The 22,569-nt window shown below is 44.6% G+C and overlaps 1 protein-coding gene across 5 annotated transcripts in view; it reads right to left on the minus strand.

Annotated features, from left to right (window-relative positions):
• The window catches only part of Fancc (FA complementation group C), a 133,193-nt gene that overhangs the window by 54,816 nt on the left and 55,808 nt on the right, over positions 1 to 22,569 (minus strand). The window lies entirely within an intron of this gene.

Raw genomic sequence — 22,569 nt, forward strand, 5'->3', positions numbered from 1 at the left:
CTTACTCATAGGAATATCTCTCTTACTGCCACCTAGTGGCAAGATCTTTAAACACAGAGCCATGAAAGGCAAGGCACTGACTGGCTCAAGCTGTTTAAAAGGCCAGGGGATCATGGAGGCTCACCAACTCCACCCTCCTGGGTCCACGATCCTAAGACACTAACCAAGAACACAAACACGAACACAAACTAGTGTCTGCAAACGGAACATGGAGAAATGGCCAAGCATTGACTATAAAACGGTGCAAATACTTCAGCCCTGCTCTCTCTAAAGCCCTTCAGAGGTCAAAGTGCAGAAACCAACATGACTCAACACTTGAAGTACCCGAGTACATCTACACCTGCCACAGGGTGCATGGAGAGGTGAGGGGGAAGTTTCCCAGAGTCCATTCTCTCCAGATGATACATGGGTCCCCAGGATAAGAATCAGATTATCAAGCTTGGTGGCAAGAGCCTTTTCCTGCTGGCACACCTCACTAGGCCACACACAATGACTTCTGAAAAGACTTATTTGTGTGTGTGTGAGTGAGTGGATGCCTGCATGTATGTATGTATGTATGTATGTATGTATGTATGTATGTATGCATGTATGCATGCATGTGCACAATGTGGATGCAGTGTCCTTGGGGGCCAGAAGAGGGCATGAAATCCTTTGGGTTTGGAGTTACATAGAAGGCTGTGTGCTGCCATGTGGGGGCTGGGAACTTAACCTGGGTCCTCTGCAAATGGTCTTAACCACCAAGCTGCCTCTCCAGCCCCACACAAAAGGATTTTTAAGATCCATGTTGATTCATGAAGTTAAATTTTAAGAGTGAAAGATTTTTTGCTCTTGAAGAGCATTGGAAATGCATACTCTAAGAAGACAAGTTCTCACAGGTGTTCCCTTGTTCTCACATGCTCTGGTTCCTCCCCACCCTACTGCTGCTGTCTGGGCAGCATGTTTATTCCCTGGAGCAGATTATGAGGGTTAGAACATGTGTGGTCAAGGTAGAAAAAGGTGTAGGCAGAGTTTTCCTGTCCTGACCATCTGCTCCCAAATAACCAACACAGAGGTTGAATATCACTTATAAATGCTCAGTTGATAGCTCAGGCTTGTTACTAGCTAGCTCTTACACTTAAATTAACCCATATTTCTTATCTGTGCTATGCCATGGGGCTCATAGCTTGTTGCCTCATTTTCTACATATCCTGCTTCCTCAGAGGCTCGACAGTGTCTCCTCTGACTCCACCCTTCCTCCTCTCATCATTCTTAGTTTGGCTTTCCCACCTTACTTTATCCTGTTCAGCTCCTGGCCAGTCAGCTTGTTTATTAAACCAACCACAGTGACATATATTCACACGGGCGTTTTTTAATCTGTTCGGAAACTAGGATCTTTTATTCATTCATTCATTCAGCAAACACACTAAGGGTAGTATATATTCTGCTGAAACTGGTAGGATAAAAGCTCCTACAGACTGTGATGGGCAGCAGAGACAGAGAGACAGGAACAGTAAGTGCTATCAAGGGAGGACGCTCAGCCAGTCTCTGTGCCAGCACAAGGAGAAATGATTCTAACCCAGTTCTCTGAGCACATCAGAGAGATGACATCTGAGCCGGCTCGTGGCAGCTGGGGAAGCAAGAGGAGGATACCCATGAGTGGTGTGGGCTGATCAGTGTAAGGGGAACATGACTGAGCAGGAGAAAGAGCTGGCACTGGACACATGGTCATGGCCAGTACTGTGGCTGCTGTTCTTACCTATCCCTAAGCACAGGCCCACCCCACCCACCTGGCCAGACGTAACCTTCGGATCGATTCATCTGGCCCTAGCATTTCTGTTTCTCCCAAGGAACCCAACATTACTCCTGCCCGTCTCTGGCTGTCAACAATTACCCTTAACACTCTAAACCCATATTTTTCCTCTGAGATTTCTGTTCCAGTTTCAACTGAATATAAGATCCTCCCTCGTTCTCCTGGAACCTCCATGGGGCCCTATTTGCACTTTTGTCTAGAGGCCTGCAATACTGTTTGTTTGTATTGGTGGTCTGTCTGTCTGTCTGTCTGTCTGTTTTTCAAGACAGAGTTTCCCTGTGAGCCCTGGTCATCCTGGAACTCACACTGGACCACGATGCCCTTGAACTCAGAGATCCTCCTGCATCTGCCTCCTGAGTGCTGGGATTAAAGACACACCACCACCACCACCACCACCACCACCACCACCACTGAGCTTGCAATCCTGTTTTAAACACATGCTCTAGTCCACTTAGGACCCACAGGCCCAGGAGAGAAGGGGGGCTGTCTTGCCATCTCTTACCTTCCCTTGAGCAACTGCAAGCTCTGCTCACACAGTGAATACTTAAGGAGTCATATTCAACAGGAAGCAAGACTCTTACAAACTTCCTTTGTGACCTTTTTTTTTTTCTTTTCAGGAGAACAAGAGAAATTCTGTGTTGTGGGCTATTTGTACACTGTGTGAAGATGTACTGTTGTGACTGATGCAATAAAAAGCTAATGTGCAATAGCTAGGCAGGGGGTAGGTATAGGTGGGACTTCCAGGCAGAGAGAGAGCGAGAGAAAGGAAAGGGAGAAGTAATCTCGGCAGGCAAGAGACACCAGGGACACACTCAGGAGGTTGGACATACAGTACAGAGTAGAGGTAACCAAGTCACGCGGCGGAATGTAGATTAATAAAAACAGGTTAGTTGTTATAAGAGCTAGTGGGATAAGTCTAAGCTAATGGCCAAGCTTTCATAATTAATAATGTCTCTAGGTCATTATCTTGTCCAAAGATAGTTGGACAAGAAAGATTGCTACAATTCTGTTTTTCACAACTTGCTTTTATTTCAAGTCATAAAATACCCACAAAACTAAAAACCCTGACACTGATATGTACTTTTACTTAAAAGAGCCTAACTCACTTTGGAAACCTTGGCCAGAGCCTCATACTGCTACAGACTCTATCCCACCAATAACATGTCATTTTACAGACCATGGTAGTCGGGTATTTTCCAGAATCTGAGGACACCCACAAGGGACAGGACAAGCAGCAGCAAGCATCATCACTATAAAAAGAGGCTTGGACATTCCAAAGCAATCTCAGCTGAATTTCATATTTTGAAATTAATTTTCATATGTTCATGCAATCAATTTATTTTGCCTTCCCCCATGGACCCTTCAGGTACATTAAAATGTGTTTGACCTCCCCTTTCTTTCTCGAGCCCTTCTAGACGTTAGTCTAGAGCAGGTCACAGAGGTGAAGCTATCTGAATGCTTGGAAGATTAAATGCCTGTGCTCCAAAGCTACACCAGCTACTTCCTCTTCCGTGTTCACATGGCTTTTGCTTAACTGTCTAAAAAGGATATGTGGCCATTATACCTGAACTCTTACTTAGCCATCACTGACATTCCTAAATTAATTAAATCACCTGCAAGTGATTTCTAGTTTTCAACGCTGGGTATCAGGCTGAAAACTGGGCTTCTGTTCTTGACAACTCCGTCTTAAATTACCATTTAAACAGATGATCCGAACACAAGGTCAACATGTAAATTTATTTCAGAGGAGAAAGCATAGAAATGCTGCCTCACCTTGAGTAAACTGTTGCAAAACTTCTAAAAATGAGTGTCAGGACTGGAGAGATGGCTCAGTGGCTCAGAGCACTGACTGCTCTTCCAGAGGCCCGGTTTGGTTCCCAGCACCCGATGCCATCTTCTGACCTGAGGGCATCAGGCACACAAGTGACAGGAAGACACAGATTCAAGCAAAACACCCAAGACATATTAAAATAAACCTCTAAAATATCTCAAAACGTGTGTCAGAGGTTTGTATTAGTGGGGACACATAAAGGTTTTGGCAAGAGGAACTCAGTGTCACCAAGATGTATACTATCTGAGTATGAATTGCAGTTATCAATGACAGCCCTATGTAGAGTTGTTAGTGGAATATCACAAACTTTCCTAAAACCATACAAAAACAAAGCAAGAAGAAACATGAAAAGTGAATGGCTAGACAGACACCTGGACATACATGAAGCACACATGAGGTATAATCCTTGCCTGTACCATGATTATTCTACCCCCATCCATCTACAGCATGAGTACACTACAATTCCTAAGGAAGGAATTCACCACTCTTTACAAGTGTCTAAAATCATACAAAATTGTCTGTTTCCAACTTAGGAGTATGGCCACCCTAATAGTAGTGGTAAAACTAGAAGAGAGACAGCATCAAACAGCTCAAAAATTATTAGAAGTTTGTTACACTGAAAAGTTTTCAGTTTTGTTGCTTCTGGATTAAGAATTAAAGGCAGGCAGGCAGTGGTGGCACACATCTTTAATCCCAGCATTGGGAGGTAGAGGCAGGCAGAGCTCTGTGAGTTCAAAGCCAGCCTGATCTATAGAGTTCCAGGACAGACAAGGCAGTTACACACACACACACACACACACACTCTCTCTCTCTCTCTCTCTCTCTCTCTCTCTCTCTCTCTCTCTCTCTCTCTCTCTCTCTCTCTCTCAAATAAGTAAATAAGAATTAAAGGGCATTTTTAACAGACAATGAGCACATCTGATACCAGAATAACTTATGGTTCAAACAGCCCAACCTACACTGTAATTGAGCTGTAGTATGGTTTGATTGTGAGCTATCACCCCCGCCCCAAAGGCTCAAGTTCTGAGTTGTTGATAAAGGCTATTTTAGGAGGCTGTGGAACCTTCAGCAGGTGTGGCCTAGAAGGCAGGAGTAGGTAACTAGGGGCAGGCCTTTGAAGCCAAGAGTCCAGCCCCTGGTTCTGGCCTTGCCCTCTGGCCCTCCCCACCACTCTGGTGCTTTGAACTGAGCTGACCATGCCTTTACCTCAGTGGTGACTGAGACCATCAGCCAGGATAAATCCTTCCCCTCCATGTTATTTCCACACAGCGTTGTGATCACAATGTCGTAAAGCTACTGGATGGGGATGTCCTTCTGTGTATATGTTTCTCTTACTGGTTGATGAATAAAACACTGATTGGTCAGTAGCCAGGCAGGAAGCATAGGTGGGGCTACCAGATGAGGAGAATGCTGGGGAGAGGGAGGCAGAAAGAAGCTACCAGGGAGAGACACCATGTAGTTGCTGAAGGAATAACATGCTGGAGCCTTCTCCGGTAAGAGATAGGGCCATGTAGAAATGCACAGACTAGTAGTTATGGGTTAATAATTAAGAGAGAGTTAGCCAATAAAAACCCTGAGCCATTGGCCAAACATTTGATATTTAATATAAGCCTTTGTGTGTTTACTTGACAAAAACTGTGTCTACAGTTATTACTGTGGATAATCTTCCTAAAAACAATCTCACTATTTTCATTACAAGTATTTATGATGACATCCTTCACAAAATAGCATTTTTAACATAGAGTCAGGGCACACTTGCTGCCGTCTGTGTACATTCACTTAAACAATGCCTTTACAGTAAAACAAGAATTAGTGTCCTGTCTCTACCTGGAGTGCACAAGAGTTTAGTAACACCTGAGCACAGCAATAGAACAAATCTGAAACTACAGAGTTTCAATCCAGGATTTAAGCCATGAAATGATTTCTAATAGAATCCACAGTGACCTCCATCCTAAATGGAAGGTTCTTAGTGAGAAAAAGGGACCCACAGAAACCATGAGCCAATACACGCTTTACCTCAACACATGGTTGATGTGGTAGTTTGAAAGAAAGTGGACCCCAAAGGGAGTGGCACCATTAGGAGGTGTGGCCTTGTTGGAGTGGGTGTGGCCTTGTTGGAAGAAATATTCTACAGTGAAAGCATGCTTTGGTGCCTCATATATGCTCATGCATACCCAATGTCTCAGTTCCTGTTGCCTGCAAGTCAAGATGTACAGGACTTCTTCAGCATTGAGTCTGCCTGCACGCTGCCATGCCTCCAGCCACCATGCTCCCTGACATGATGATAGTAGCTTAAGCCTCTGAAACTATAAGCTGTCACCTCAATTAAATGTTTTCATTTATATGTTTCCGTGGTCATGGTGTCTCTTCACAGTAACAGAAACCTTAAGACAGCTGGCAAGCAAGACTCACTGAGAACCAAGCCTCTCTCCTACACCAAGGCACACAGAAATGTCTAGAAAATAATTCAACTCAGAGAGTAAGGAATGCAACTGGGTTTTCCTTAGAAACTGAAGTCTTAACTTTCAACAACATGAACTTTCCACTCCATACTCCTTTAAGTGAAAACCTGTGTTGAGACATTGGTATCACCCCTTATGGGGATTGCAGAAGTACCACTGAGGTATGTAGGTCTAAATGAATCTAATTACCCAATTCTCAGCACGATCAGTACTTGGAGTCTGATAATTTTTTATGGTTGAGGCAGTCCTACATGCTCCTTACATCTAATTGCTGGTATAGTTCAATTCCTCCAGGTCATAGCAATGAGAACTATCCGCAGACATCGCCAAATTCCTTTGGGAGAAACCTGCCTCTATAGAGGAGCTCCCATTTAAATATAACTTTGATCTATTTAAAAAATAAGAAGTGATCTTTCATTACAGCTGCAGGCATTCCTCCTCCCTTCACCCTCTTCACTTCCCTCTCCTCCTTTCCACCCTCCCCTGTGTGTGTGTGTGTGTGTGTGTGTGTGTGCGTGTGTGTGTGTGTGTGTGTGTGTGTTGCTGAGAATGGAACCCAGGGTGTCACACATAGTCAATGAGCTCTCTACTACAGACCCATGAACTAGACTTTCCAGAAGGACAACCAATAGTCCTGCAATGTGCCAGCACCATGAGTCTGAGGGTCACCACCCTAGAACTTGCCCACAGTTCAAGCTCTACCTGGAAGAAGAGCCTACAGGAGGCAGCAGAGAGAGACATTCCATTCATCCTATGGCTTCCTTGTTCCAGCTACAGCCATTCCTTCATCTGGTCCAAAACCCCAGTAGGGGTCAGAAGAGCAGAGGATTAATTGAGGATTTGGGTTTGGATGCTTCCAGATGGAAGAGCTAGGACTCAGATACTCTTGTGTTTTCCCCCAACAGCTCAGTCACTCAGCCAAGGAAGTCATTTACTGTCTCTAAGTTTCTTTCTCTTGGAAATAGGGAAAATAATAGCTTGCCTAACATGAATGAGGCCCTGGGTTGGATCCTCAGCATCACATAAAACTAGGTGGAATGTAATCCCAGTAGAGTTCAAGTCCAGCCTGGGATACATGAAACTTTGCCTCCATACAAGCAGACAAAATGAGCCAGGCAGTGGTGGGGCACACTGAACTAGACTGTTCCATAGGTGGAAACAGTTTATTTGTGGACTCAAACTGCCAGGAGAGAGGGAGGAGCAAAGGGGGCAGATAACAGTGGGCAAGGGGGGAAAGTCTTGTTGGCTTCATGGGGACAGGCATCGACAGGAGGAGAGATGTGGGATTTGCTCTGTTGCAGGTTGTTAGGGTTAATCAGAAACTAGATTCTCTTTGCCCAAGGTAGTTGACTGTTCAGGGCGATTAAGGGAAGTAATGCTTTTCCTGACAAACAGAAACACATTTCACATGATTGCTCAGGATTGCCAATTTTACACTTTTGCTTACCTGAAAGCAATCCTTCTGTTTACCTGGTCAGAACCCAGCTTGAGCTAAGCCCAAGCTGTCATTTAGAGCATTGTCACCAGCACTGTCATTATGGGGGCCCACTTTGGCCCTAACACACACACACAACAGACCCCACCATGCAGGCTTTGATTTCCAACCAAAACACTCGGGCTTTGCACGGCCTGGCCATGCTAAAATGATTCCTTGTTGGATTTGCTTGATTGCCCCCTGGGCAATAACCTCCTCTTTCTTCTTTGACACCATTACCTCTGTCCTGCAACTGCATGTGGAAAACCTTCATCTCACCACCAACTGATTTACAAGGTCACCTACACTCCTTATGTTCTCTCTCTTCCCGGTCTGATGTAGGAAGCTCCTTGGTCTCCCCGAAGTGCAGCTTTCCATCACTACCCTTATCAAGATCTTCCTACCAGGGACCCCACTGTCACCTGCACCATTACTAGGCTATTTCTGTCCAGTTACACAAACATTCATGCGCTTCAAAAGAGCACATGCTGATGGCACACATCTCCCTCCAGATTCCGGCCCACTTCTGTGATCTCCACTGTACCTACCTTCCTCAGAAATTTGCTCAGCTCCCCTCCCGTTTTCCCACCTGACTGCACAGTCTGACTCCATCTGTCCCAGACCTCTAGTCAGAATTCCAGCTGAAAACAACTGGACCTGTGTCTGCCAACAGACCTCACACAGACGCTACACAGTGTGTCCGAAGACTTTCCTGTTCTAGCTGGGCACTGGCTGTGTTTCCTTTGTCTGTCTCACTGGCTCAGCTTCCTACTCAGCCTGCCTCTTACACAGCGGAACTCAAGCTCGGTGATCTGAGAAAACTCATCTCATTCTGTGTCTGAAGATGCTGTTCTTACATCAAGAGCTTCTGTCATCAAGTCTGAGTCTGGTCTCAAGTCTGAATACAAGAGCTATCATATCCACAAACTCCTTCCTTCACTCTTTTCCTTCTTTCTTTTTCTTTCTTTCTTCTTTTCTTCTTTTTTTTTTGTATGTTTTTCAAAACAAGGTTTCTTTGTGTAGCTCGGGCTGTCCTGGAACTAGCTCTGTGGACCAGGTGGACCTTGAACTCACAGGGATCTGCCTGCTTCTGCCTCCTAAATGCTGGGATTAAAGGCGTGCGCCACCACTGACCAACTCATCTTTCCATCTCACATCAGAGCAGCCCATGATAAAAAAGCCGAAGTGGGTGTCTCTCCCTGTGGCACCTTGGAGGTCAAACCCTGCAAGCCCCAGTCCTATCCAAGGAGAATGTTTGATGGAATATCTGACCTGAGTAATTTAAAAGAAGGAAGGAATGAAGGCTGGGAGAAGGCTCGGTTAGTGATGTGTATCGCTGCCTGGGGGACCAGCCTCCGGCAGTACAAGGCTCAAAAGGAAATCTAGAGTTAGTGCACACTAGACTTTTGTATCTGAGTGGATTAAGGGAAAAGTCACACTATCTCTCGATGGAGTTCTTCATTCTTCTGTATTCTTCTACTATATACTTCTTTTCTACAGCTTACATACCCCAACAAAGTTTTTCAAGCAGTATAGGAATTACAATGTGGCTACATTATATTTTCAAGTGAATGATTATAATGAATAGAAGTAAAAAAAAAAACAGCATGTTTTCTATATCCCTTACCGTGATTAAACATTTTAGGTATTACAGGTGAAAAACAATTTATCCAAGAATCTAAGTACATTCATACCGAAGCAACTTGTTATACATTAACAGCGTGCAAGCAAGCAAGATATTCTTTTACCGGCAGGCTGCATCTTGTGGTTACAAAGAAAGGACCAATAACTTTATTACTTATCTTTAAAGATAATCTTACAAGGAATCTTAAAGGAATCATAAATCTAAACTTTTATGTATGAAAAAGAATCGGTCAGCTCAACTTGAAGCCTTCAGGGTGCGTACCCACTCATCAGGAGTTTCTTATATCAGGAGACTGAGGGAAAAATGGGTACAAGGAATTAATCATCAGCTTTGATCACCAACCATCCCTGGCAAGGAAAGTACGTGAGCTGGTAACAAATGTGCTGCTTTGTCCTTGCTCCCTGACCTTAACGAGCTCCTCGTTCAACTAGGTGCCCTCCTAAAACTTTAGATTGTCGTCTTGGGTCTTTCACCTCAAAGCTATTTAACTGTTTAAAAACATCTCAGTATTTTCAGAGCTTTGTTACAGCACAAATTCTCGTGGGTCTAATAACAACAGCTGAGTTCGGGAGAGGTAAGAGGTCTCTCTTGTGGTGGCGGGCTCCTTTACATCTCTGCCCTTTCAGCATTTACCCCGCTGTCACTCCAGGTTTTCAGAGTGCTGTGATGCACTCTGAAACCTGTGGACACATCTCCCAACATTAAGGTTAAGAGAATTCCAGCCATCCTGGCTTCGGGGGGCTCAACTGTTTTCCTTGATCGTTAACCCAAACTGCGATCTACACAACTCCTTAGGTGACACTCACAGGCCCTAGCTGTATGACTATTCCTTGTATTTATTTTTATTCATCGAAAATAACAGATCAGCCAGACAGCACTGCTTAGGAAGGGATCATCTTCATCATAATCCACAGGAAAACTGCCCAGTAGGACAGGATGTTTCCATGAGGTAAACACACTACATCACAGGCAGTGGGGATCTCCCCACTCCCATTCACACCATGCTCAATCCCAGAAAAGGATGGCAGCAGCAAACATGTAAAAGCGCAGCAGAAGCAAAAGACATTCAGGGGTCTGTGGTCTTGGGGCCTAAATGAGATCTACCCATCAGGGAGCTGCCTTCAGGTGGACTGACACCTTAAACTTCCATTACCACCTGCTGTTCCTCTCACAAGGCCTCCAGCAGATAGATATGCTTGCTGTGCAAGCATGAGGGCCTGAGTTTGGGTACTGACACCCACGTAAGGACCTAGATATGACAGCATGTGCTTGTACAACCAGTGCTGGGGAGGCTCGCTGGCCAGGAGTCTGTCCTTATCACTGAGCTCCTGGTCAGAGAAAGACCCTGTCTCAGGAGGAAGACACTATACATCAGCATGCAACTCCACATTAATACACACATCCATACAGGGTACAAAGAAAAGAAGGAAGACTAAGAGGAGGAGGAGGACTAGGAAGAGGAGGAGGACCGGGAGAAAACGGATTAGGAGGAGGAAGAAGAGGACTTATTGGTGGCCCGTTTCAGCCCCTGGTTACTTGGTTCGGTCCTTTGAACCATATTATGTGGTGGGAGTATGTGACAGAGGCACCCATGAAGTAAGGCAGGGATGGGGGAAGCCATGATCTCTGTGTCTCCTTCAAGAACATGCCTCCAAATGATGTGAATTTCCTTCCGCTAGGCCACAACACCTGAAGGTTTTACTACCACCCAACAGCACCATCAACTGAGGACACCAAGCCTCCAACACTTGAGCCTTTGAGCACATCTGAACTCCAAGCCACACAGCTGAGGCAATCAATCCTTCAGCCCTCCTCCTTCCCACACCCCAGTTCATCTGCAACCAGCTTACAAGACACTGTCAACTGTGTGAGGGTAGCTTGAACTTAACACACCTGCAACCTTACTCCAATCCTCCCTAAAGCTCTTTCTCATCTCTGATATTCAAATAAATGCTTCCGCAATCCCATAGATGTCCAAGACAAATTTCTAGACACTTTTACTGTCTTCCATACCTTCCCGCGGTCTCATCTGCCAAGCTAGCAGCAACTTCTGTCGCTCATGGTGTGATCACCTCTCTTGTGCTACTGCTTTCACCTGAGCACAGGCACCGTTCTCCTTCATCTGGGCACGGGCACAGCCTGCAGCCTGACTCTCCTCCCCCTGCCTGTCAGTCAGGGTCACAGCTAACACAGGAGGGCACAGGTGTGGAGGGGAGCAGAGTGAGCCTGCTGCTCTGACCACATCGTCACTTGCTGCTCTTTCCGCTACCATGAGCTGCATGATGCAGACCACATCATCACACATGGCTACAAACTGTTGTCACAGGCCAAACAACTGAAGACGGATGTGTTGTTTGTTCCCCTTCTGATTTCCACCAGCAATTCTGGTGTGCAGCCAGGACTGAGACTCACTATCCCAGGCGTCTTAGGTAGGGTTTCTGTTGCTGTGAAGAGACACCAGGACCACGGCAACTCTTATAAAGGAAGACATTCAATTGGGGTGGCTCGCTTATAGTTCAGAGGTTCAGTCCATTATCATCATGGTGGGACACGGCAGAGTGCAGGCAGACGTGGAGCTGGAGCTGAGAGTCCTACATTTGCAGACAACAGGAAGCTGACTGTGATGCTGAGTGAAACTTAAACAAAAAAGACCTCAAACCCTATTCCCACAGCGACACACTACCTTCACCAAGGCCACACCTCCCAATGGTTCCACTCCCTATGAGCTTATGGGGGCCAGTTACATTCAGACTACCACAGCTGGACGTGGAATCTTGATATAGTTACAAGGGGTGTATAAATTTTTAATCATTTTCTTTCTGCTTGAAGAGCGGCTCCTTCCCTTTGGGGGGAGTCTGTTGGTAGTCTCACTCTTAAAAGGTTCCCCCTCACGCAATCCCCATTTGAAGTCATTGCTCTACTTTCTCACACACATTACTTCCCTTAGAGGGCAGCAACCCACCCGAGTACACGAGGCACCAAGAGATAGAAGGGGCACTTATAAGGGGTGCCAGATGACATCCACTTACACATTCCTACCAAAAGAACCCTATCAGAAACACACCCGATGGAGTCTGTGCCAGCCTCCGTCATCCTGACGGGTGTGTGTGGTGCCTGGTTATGGGGCTGTTTTCTGTGCTCTCCTCATCGCTTTATGACACTAAACATCATCATTTTGCTCACATGTGTAGTTCTCGTGTTTTTTTTTGTGAGATGTCTGTTTACCCATTTTTCTAGACAGTTTTTCTCTAACACTGAGTCTTAAGTTCACTTGGCACTAAGTTCTTCATCAGATTTGTGTCTGAACACCCTTCCTCCTCTGTCTCCTTGTTCTTCATGAGGGCCCCATGCTCATTTTTTTTTCCAGGTGAACTTTCTATTTACATATTTTGTCTGTGCTACCAAGTCTAAGAGCTCTTGATCATTTTATGTGTTCTTCCCAAGAGCTAAGCTACTCCCTGGCTTGGTTTAAGATTATGCCTTGTTGTGACACCCCTTCAGGTCCCAGCAGTGCGGAGATCATACTACATTTTTTTTTTTGGTTTTACGAGACAGGGTTTCTCTGATTGTTTTGGAGGCTGTACATTTTTTTTAATGGAGCACTTTATCCCACTCGTGGCATCTGATACACAGCCATATCCCCTTCTCTATGGGTCTGAGACCTGTGTTGTTCTTATTTTCACATCTCCTAAGCAAGAAGGCCCAAGGTATCACACAAGAAATGCATTATTAAAATTGCTTTCCTCTTATTTTTTTCTGCACATTATAAATGCATTTCACCCTTGAGAAGACAGGACGAAAGGCTGGGGAGACAGCTCAATTCTTATGTGCTTTTCACACAGACATGAGGACCTGAGTTTGGATCCCAAGCACCCAAGGAAAATGCCATGTGCGGTAGTTTGTGCTTTTATTCCCCAGCACTACAGAAGATCCCTGGGACTAACTGGCCAGTCAGATACTGTCTCAACTATGATGGACAGTGATAGGGCAGACTGTCAACATCTCCTGTGGCCTCTACATACCCATGCAGCAGGTGCTCCCCCAACTCCCCCTGCACACACACTAAACCTTTGATCACTAAGTAGCCTGGTGTTCTTTTAGACTCAGACAAACTGTGTCCTGTAGAACCAAACAACTAAGACGACTGAATGGTGAGCTGGAGCCCATCAGGACCCTAATGAAAAACCAAATTCACACAACAGATCTCCTTTCCTAAGTGTGGTTCACGCTTTCCTTCTGCAGTCCCTTCAAGGAAAAATTGTTATTTCTTTTCCAGCAAAGAATGAGACAGATTCCATATAAACTGCATGGGGAAGAGAGAAAAAGACAACATTCCTGCCACCATACGATAAGGCCTGCAATAGCCTTTAACCAGTACACAATGAAACCTGTTGACTTAGCGCCTACTGATTTAAATTTGTTCCTTTGTGAGCAAGAAACAAACGCCAGACACTAATACCAGCCAAGATCAGGAAAGCCCACCTAGGCAGCCATAGATTCATATTTAAGTGATAGGCAATAGCAGACCAAAAGATTTCCAGAAACCGAGTTTCTTGGCGTGCTCAAAACCTCAGCCTGGTGATGCTGCGTGCCGCCCACAGCAGGGTACGCACCTACACCTTGCTTACATAAAGAAGTATTTGCATGTATGCTCACACAGTGAAGACGGAGGTGGAGGAAAACCGAAAACCTCAGTGAGGCATTTGGTGGACTCAGCCAGCAGCAGCATAATGAGCTAGTCAGCACGCAGACAGCCTACAGGGTCAGTCACAGAGAAACAGGAAACCTGTTCTCCATCTGCACATTGACTCCAGGAGCACTGCTTATTTCCAGGGCAGCAGGAAAGACAACAGGACAGCAGAGAGGCCCAGTAGGAACAGGCTTTCCAGGCACCGGGGTCAGGACACCAGGCCAGCCCTGACATTAGTTAGCCCCACTTATCTTGCTCTAAATGCCTAGTTAGACACTGAAATAAAGAAAGGGGCCTGCATCAGATCCTATGTCACATTTTCTAACTACAGGACTTTATCTCATGGAGCAGCAAGGCCCTTTTCAAGTCATAAGCAACTGCAGTCTAAAATTTATATTTGTTAAAACAGGATGAATTCAAACTATAAGTTTTTTTAATTTAAAAAGGCAAAAGCAATAGCTATTTTTCCAGATATGTTTTTCTTCTTCATATAGAAAACTACAAATAAATAGAAAAATTTTTAAATAGCAGTCGGAGCTGGATACATTGTTTGGAAGACTGAGGCAAAAATGCTCCAAGTTTAAGGACAGCCTGGACTGCCCAAGGAGAGAGGGATTGTGTGATTGCTTCGTGTCAGAGGTATGTGTGACAGGGACAGGCAGCCAGACTGGCAGGCTGCAGACTAACTTAGGTCATTTGAGGTGCCAGAAGCTCTTTACAACTCTTTAAGGCTCCTCCCAACTTAGCTGCACTAAGGACCAAGCTGTCAACAAGTGAGCTCCTGAGGTACTTACAAAAACCACATCCTACCTTACATGGCAGACCATAGGAAAGACAGCAAGCGACAGTGCTTGTCAACAGCCATATAAAATGCAGAAGCCACGATTCCAGCCAGGTGCTGCTGAAAACAGCAAGGCAGTGACTATGAAGTCCGTGGTCCTCCACTACATTTACAGGACACTGACAGCTCTGCTGGACAGTCTTCCTTTACAAAAAGACATGCACATATGAAGGGTACAGATAGCAATGGACAGCACCCCCCTGCGGGCTAACTCTCTCTATGTTTTACAAACTCACTCTGCTGACAGAAGGTGATCTGATCGCCACAGCAGCAGGTAGAGCATAAATAATAGCAATTGTGTTTTTTTTTTAGCTTTGGGTTTGCAAAGGCCTCCGTGTCTGCAATGCACATCAGGCGGTGGTGAATATAAAGAAGCCCTCAGCCACGGTAAAAAGGGTAAAAAGCGCAGGGTGAGTACTCTCACCTGGAGCAGATATGAACTGCAAACATCACCAGAGACAGGGTGGCATGGCTGACCACAAGCTAATGCATTCTTCACAGACTCTGGTCAGGAACAGAAAGTGGTTACCGAAACGGGAATCTACACTCACGTAAAACATCCAGTGCTTCAATTTCTAGAAAAGCCTATCTAGAAAAGCCTCCCTGTGGCTAGGGCCCTTCTTATAAATGGGGCTCTGGCTGTGTAGAGCCCTGGATCTCTGCAGGAGGACATAGTCAAGCTAACTAGACCCTGGCAGGCCGGAAGCGGTCTAAGACTGTCTGTGAGTGCTGTCTTTCCCAGGGCCTCGAGCAGAACATTCCGGGGCCACACACAAGGAAGGAGCCTAACCTGAGGCTCTAGGGGTCTTTCAGACACATTTTCAGCAGTGTGGACCCCGGTGTCTTAAGGCAAATCTGAGACCCGGGAGCAAGCACAGGCAGGGGACACTAGACTGGCAACCTGGAGGTGCAAAGTGCTGAACCCTTGCTCTGGGCATGATTAACAAGCAGCACGTGGTAGGACCCAGAGTAGCTCAAGGCACCTTCAGGGAAGTCGCTTGGAGCCAAGCTCAACCAATGGCAACAGAACATTAGCTCTGGGAGGGTTATTTTCGATGGGATTCACCAAAGCATTTGAGGTTTGTTCCTGGTCAAGAATAAAACTCTCCCCAAACCCATCTAATGGGACTAGGCTTTGTATGGGAACTGATTCATTCCAAAACATGAATATGATAATTGTTTCTCTTTCTGCTGGTTCTGACAATGTTGTTATAATTACAGAGAATGCATCCATCTTTATCAGTTTATAGAAGTACAGTTTGAAGTGATTTTATTAGGGATTATACTTAATGATACATAATCTTGCAAGACACTCTGTTTCTATACCTTCCCTTTACCTTATTCAACAATGTGTAATGATGGCATGGTGAATCCCAGGCCAGCCTGCCTCAAAAACCAACAACAAAAATAAAACAGATTACTCAAGAACAAAGTAGGCAGCAACGATGACAGTTTTAAACAAGGAAGAAGCATTCTTCCAGATGCTTCAGACAAGCATTAGAGGGAACAAGAGATCAGTTTAAAGTTTTGTTTGTTTTGTTTTTTAAGAAATAAGTAAATGTGTTAAATTCAATTTGCTGAGACTAAGGAGTTGCCAACTCCTAATGACCACAAGGTCAACTGCATTTTGTGCTGAGAAATTTTATTTTAAAGCAGAAACAAAAACATCTCAGAAGGTTCAGCCGGGTAAAAGCAAACGATCTAAAAAGCAAACATCTGAAGGAGAAGCCTCTAGAAGAAGAAGTGGGGGAGTTGTCAGGGTTCGGCAGACAAAGAAGGCCTGAGAGGTCCATGAGCAGCGGTCATTTGTGCTCGCTTCTCACGGGCCCTCTCCAGGAACTGGGCCTGGTGAGCCGTCTGCAGGTCTACAGCCATGACCACCCACAGGATGATGATGAAAGAGCGCTGTGCTCCAGCGTCTGCCAGCATGGTCTGCGCCATGCTGTAGTCATTAAATTTTCAGTCCTTTATAATCTGTTGCATGTGTTGTGGCAAGTTCCCTACACAGGCTAACCAAAAAAAAAAAAAAAAAAAAAAAAAGGGAACAGGAATAGCAAGTTATTTTTAATGTGCACAAATCTCAAAAACTGGATACTTTTAATACTACATTTTGACTTTCACAAAAGTGGTTTAATTTTACATGCATCTACTGCTGTAATGAAAACAGGTGGGTCACTGTAAAGTCCCTTTGGGTCCCTGTAAGAAGATTACACAACCCAAGTTAGCCAGCCCAACCCCTTAACAAGCAGCTAAGATAGAGGTTAAACATGTACGAAGCGAATATTCGCCTTTCTGTGACCAGTGACAGAGCACACTGGAGAGACATCGAAGGGCGGGCAGCTAGGAAATCCTACGTACCTGGTTCACCTTCTAACTTGTCTTCTATGAGAAGTCTGGCTCCTGTTTTGTCTGATTTCCTTTACTGCAACAGTAACACGGCTTTAAAAAGGATACTTTTCAAGCCCATCAGCCCAGGTAATGGAATGTAGCTGCCCCCCCCCCCCCGCCCCCAGAGCTTCGGGACAGGTACTGAAGGAGAATGTGTACCTAGCTCTGGTCACCATGAGCAGGTCTTCTCTAGAAGACCAACAGCACCATGGCGGGTATGGGTATTGTTTTGATGACAATTTCAACTCAGACCCAAACAGGGAAGTCCCAATCCTGCATCTACACCAGGCCACGTGAAAACCTGTGTTGGGAGGGGCATATGAGGGAGCTGTCAGAACAGCTGACCAGAGTCTTTAAATAAATTCCCTTTTAAGTAATAAGACATGTAAACTTAAAAAAAAAAGATTTATTTACTTATTGTGTATACAGTGTTCTGCCTGCATGTATACCTGCAGGCCAGAAGAGGGCACCAGGTCTCATTACAGATGGTTGTGAGCCCACCATGTGGTTGCTGGGAATTTACCTCAGAACCTTTGGAAGAGCAGTCAGTGCTCTTAACCACTGAGCCATCATATGTAAACTTTTAAAAGATCTTTTTGAAAATCATTAAATCAAAACAAACAAGACTTGTGTCTATCTGTGACTGTGCTGGGAGAGCCTTCTGTCTTGGGGCAGATGAGCCTCCTGTCAAAGACTATAGCTGAGGTTAAGCAAGCAGTGAGAGTCCTTCTCTTCTAAACATACCCCAAAGGCCATGAACACCCTCGCACCACAAGACCCAGACTCGGAAAAACAACTCAGAATCTTGTTGGCCTCCAAAAGACCTGCTAACTCGCTGACTCCGCCCTTGCTGTGATTGTCACAGTGTCACCACCAGAGCCAAAGGTCTCAAGCCCCGCATGAAGTGTACTGTCTGCCTGGGAACTGCGAATGATGTTTAGGACCCTGTGATGCACACCTCAATATGCGTAAGACACACTGGCATGCACACCACGCCCCCTTAACATCACAGAGCCTCAACCCACTGGCCAGCTTTTAGACACCTTATTCATGTACTGGACTCGGTATGAATTTTAACACAAACAAAATCTGTAACACTTTTAGGGATGTATGTGCATGTACATTTACTTGTTTGTTTAACTTGTTTATGTATATATATAAACATGTATTTGTGTGTCATATATATATACACTCATAGTGTGTCTATACACACGTGACTCATTTGTTTGTGTGTATGTGTGTGCACATGACTGTCAAGCACACGAGTGGAGATCAGAGGTTATCTCGGGGGCTGGTGCTACCCTTCCCCCATGTACAATATCCAGTCTGCTTGGCACAAGGAACTTCAAGCCACAGGTGCAATTTCTATCTGCAAATCTTTATAACACGGAGTATGTTCTGAATATCCAGGAATATCCAGGTGGGTTCAACAGGAAAAAAGTCCTTAAGGGTGGAAGAGGCAAGTGGTAGCAGCAGCCTGAGCATCTGATGGCTTTAAGACAAAGAACAGGGCAGCAAGCCAAGGCATCCAGGTAGCCTCTAGTGGCGGGGAAGAGGAGGCAGATTCTAGACAGAATGCAGCATCTGGACAGAACACAGTTCTGCTGACTACAGATTTTACCTCACTTTAGACTTTCAGAACTTCAAGTTTTAAAAAAGGCTGTCATGTTATTTAGACCACTAAGTCTGTGGTTATTTGCTGTTTATTTCCCACTGTGCTGTGAAGAGCAGTCATGGCCTTTTACCTCTCATCGTTGCATTCAATTACTCAGAATAGACAAAGGAATTAAACAACAGAAAACCTACCAAAACTTAGCTAACTAGCATTTCCACCAGCACAACCCAGAACTGGATGATGACACACGAAAGTCTGGATCTCAGGACACTCATCATAAAGGAGCCTACAGCTCTGCCAAGCACCATCACTCACAAATCCAAACCCAAAGCAGCACCCAACAAACAAGCACACGACACTGTCATGCACCCAGTCGCCAGTCAGAGCACATGGAGCCGGTGTGTTCCTCCCATCATTCACATGTTTAAAAAAGGCATCTAAACACAGACCTACACACTTCACAAAAACTAACTCTAAATGAGTACCAGACCTAAATAAAAACAAAACAAAACAAAACACTATTAAAAACTTACATGAGAACCTAAGGGAAAATTCTAAGCCCTGGCTTAGTAATGACTTTTAGATACTAATCATTAAAGAGCTGATATAATAAAAGTCATTAAAGCTAAATTTCTCTGCTCTGTCAAGGGCATAATAAGTAAATGGGAATAGCCCCAAACTAGAAAATATTTACAGAAGAGATAATATATGCAGTTTTCCAGAGTATATATACACTGGACTCTTGAATTCAACAATAAAAACAACCCAGGGGGCTGGAGAGACAGTTCAAAGTATACAGTGCCAGTCAGAGTCCAGATCCTCAAAGCACACGTGTACGCCTGGTGTATGTGGTAAACCACAAGACCACAGAGGAAGCTGATTAGCTAAACTAGACACATAAGAAAGCTCTGGGTTCAACAAAGAGACCCTGACTCAACAAATAGGGTAGAGTGATCACGGGAGACTCCAGACCTCGGGCTTCTATACACATGCACACAAGTGCACAGTCACCAGCACATACATGCCTCCAAACACGCATAACAGAAAGAAAGCAAACAGCTTGCTAGAAATAAACAAACTTTTTTAATGAACTTCACAGATGAAGATAAACACAATGTTAGAAGGTGAAAGATGTTCCCCATCATGCATAATCAGGAAAATACTGATCAAACACAGGGCTGTGATGGGGTGCCCATTGGAAAGGCCTTACTTAGAATACTGAAGACACGGGCATGGGCACTTGCTTGCTATAAGGGAGAATGTGAAGGTAGAAGGGGACCTTAGACAGACAGTGGAAAGTTCCACATAGACCTCTACATAAGACACGTACGGCTACTTTAACCATCAAACTTGGAAGCAACCAAGGTAATCTTTAGTAGGAAAGCATATAAACAATATATCCAAGCAGGAAGATAATAAGCAGAACGAGTCGTGAAGACATGGAGACACTTTGATGCATGCTAACGGAAATAACCAAGTGATTCTAATTCTTGGCCTGGGAGTGGAGGAAGGGATCAGCTCAAGGAACTTGTCAGGCATGCATGATATACACATATGTCTTATTTAGACTTTCCAATGCTGTTGCAAAACATCATGACCTAAAAGGAAGTTGGGAAGAAAGGACTTATTTGGCTTACACTTCCAAATCACAGTCCATCATTGGAGGACGTTAGAACAGGAACTCAAGCAGGGCAGAAACCTGGAGACAAAAGCTGATGCAGAGGCCATGGAGGGCAACTGTTTACTGGCTTGGTTCCCCTGGCTTGCTCAGCCTGCTTTCTTACAGAACCCAGCTGAGGGATGGTACCATGGGCCAGGCCCTTCCTCATTGATCATTAAATGAGAAAATGCCATACAGCTAGATCTCATGGAGGCATTTCCTCAACTGAGACTCCTTCTTCTCTGATGACTCTAGTTTGTGTCAAGTTGACACACAAAACCAGCCAGTACATGTCAGCCATTTTTCAGCCTATGGAGCAGCCAGTGTGAACTTCTTTGTAAACCATGGCATCTGGGTAATGACACGACAATGCTGGTTCATCCACTGTAACTGGCATGCCACTCTGCTGAGCATATCTGACTCTAGCAGAGACTGTAAAGGCAGGACAGAAGAGCACAGAAAACCTTCATATCTTCTACTCACTTTTTCTGCAAACCTAAAACTGGTCTAAAAACTGAAGCCTGATTTTATAAGCTGAGTATGAATTACAAGGCAATAAAATTAAGCCAGTCTGCTCATTGGGAATGCCCCTATTTCTGTAAATAAAACCTCAAGTTAAATACCTAGGAATTACCCTTTTCCTTGTCCTGCCCCAACCTGCCCCCTACTAGTCATTGTTTCTAAACAAATCTCTAACCCATCTGCTTCCCTACATCAGTCACCTCTTAACCGTGGTTCTGATTCAAGTACTCAAAGCCCCAGGACACATGTCCCAACATACTCAGAGCTATGTGGATGCAAAACAAAACCTGGAAATGAGACACATGAAACATGTTACACAAGAAGATGATACAGCACCGCCTAGGTCTCAGAGTCAATGGACAGCAAGTTAGACAAGATGCAGCAGATGTACCATCGTAGCCACAGGGATTTTAAATTTACTTATTTGATTTTTTTTCTATGTATTTGTTTTGGTTTGGTTTGTTTTTCAAGAAGGGTCTCACTATGTAGCTAGTCCTGGCTGTCCTGGAACTCACTACATAGACCAAGCTATCTGTGAACTCAAAGAGATCCACCAGCTTCTGTCTCCCAAGTTCTGGGATTAAAGGCAGGTGTCACTACACCTGAATCAATATACTTGATTTCTTAATGAAGCAGATTTGGACTTCATCGAAGGGTGTTTTTAACATACACTTTAAGCACTGGGGTTAAGAGAAACAGGCACTCAGGAAGCAAGGGTGCTGCTTCTCCAAGAGTTGCCTTTCCCTGTCCTTACAGCAAATATATAGGATTGTGGTGAATTCTAAAGTTATGATCTTCAAATGGCAGCCTACATAGAATCTTTAAAATATAAAAAATATACTATATGTTGTTTATTATAAAACCAATTTGTAGTAAAACTATCTTTAAAAGAGTCAGACAACATAGGCAAATGCAAGCACACACATCACATATACGCATGAGACATAATAAAACCTGCTACTCTGTAAGCTAGCATATATCAAACAGCTTTTAAAACAAAACAACAATGAAGAAAACACTTAGCTTAAATGGAGAATGCAGTAGCGAGGGAGGCACAGAGCATATTACTAACGATGTCTTCCTAGCATTGAAAGCAGACTGACATTGTTATTTTACAAACTGAAAAACAAACTTTAATCCAAAAATGCAAGGAATGAAAATGGATTAGTTTCTTTTGGACCCTAACCTGTGCTATCAATCCTACCATTATCACACCACAACAATGGCACAGTGAAGACTTACTCCCACCATGTGCAGAGTCACTTGTAAGCACTCAAACGCCCACGGTACAGTTCTAATCACTTATCTTTCTAACTGCACTAGGATGAAGTGAAATTATTTTCTACTAAAGATGGAAGATCACAATTCTGAAAAGTATGTAATTTGAAAAAGGTAACATAGCAGACTAAGACTTGAATGAAGCCAGATGTGGTGGTGCACACCTTTAATCCCAGCCTTCGTGAGGCAGAGGCAGGCGGGTCTCTGAGTTTGAGGCCAGCCTGGTCAACAAAGTGAGTTCCAGGACAGCCAAGGCTACAAAGAGAAACTCTTGGAGGCGAGGAGAGAGTTTGGACCAAGGCATTTTGAATGGCTCAGTATTTATGCAAGGCATCCCCAAGCCCTGTCTCAGAGGGTAGACTCTACAGATCTGA

The sequence above is a fragment of the Mesocricetus auratus genome, unplaced genomic scaffold (genome assembly GCF_017639785.1).
Source record: "Mesocricetus auratus isolate SY011 unplaced genomic scaffold, BCM_Maur_2.0 Super-Scaffold_100013, whole genome shotgun sequence".
Classification (NCBI taxonomy): Eukaryota; Metazoa; Chordata; class Mammalia; order Rodentia; family Cricetidae; genus Mesocricetus; species Mesocricetus auratus.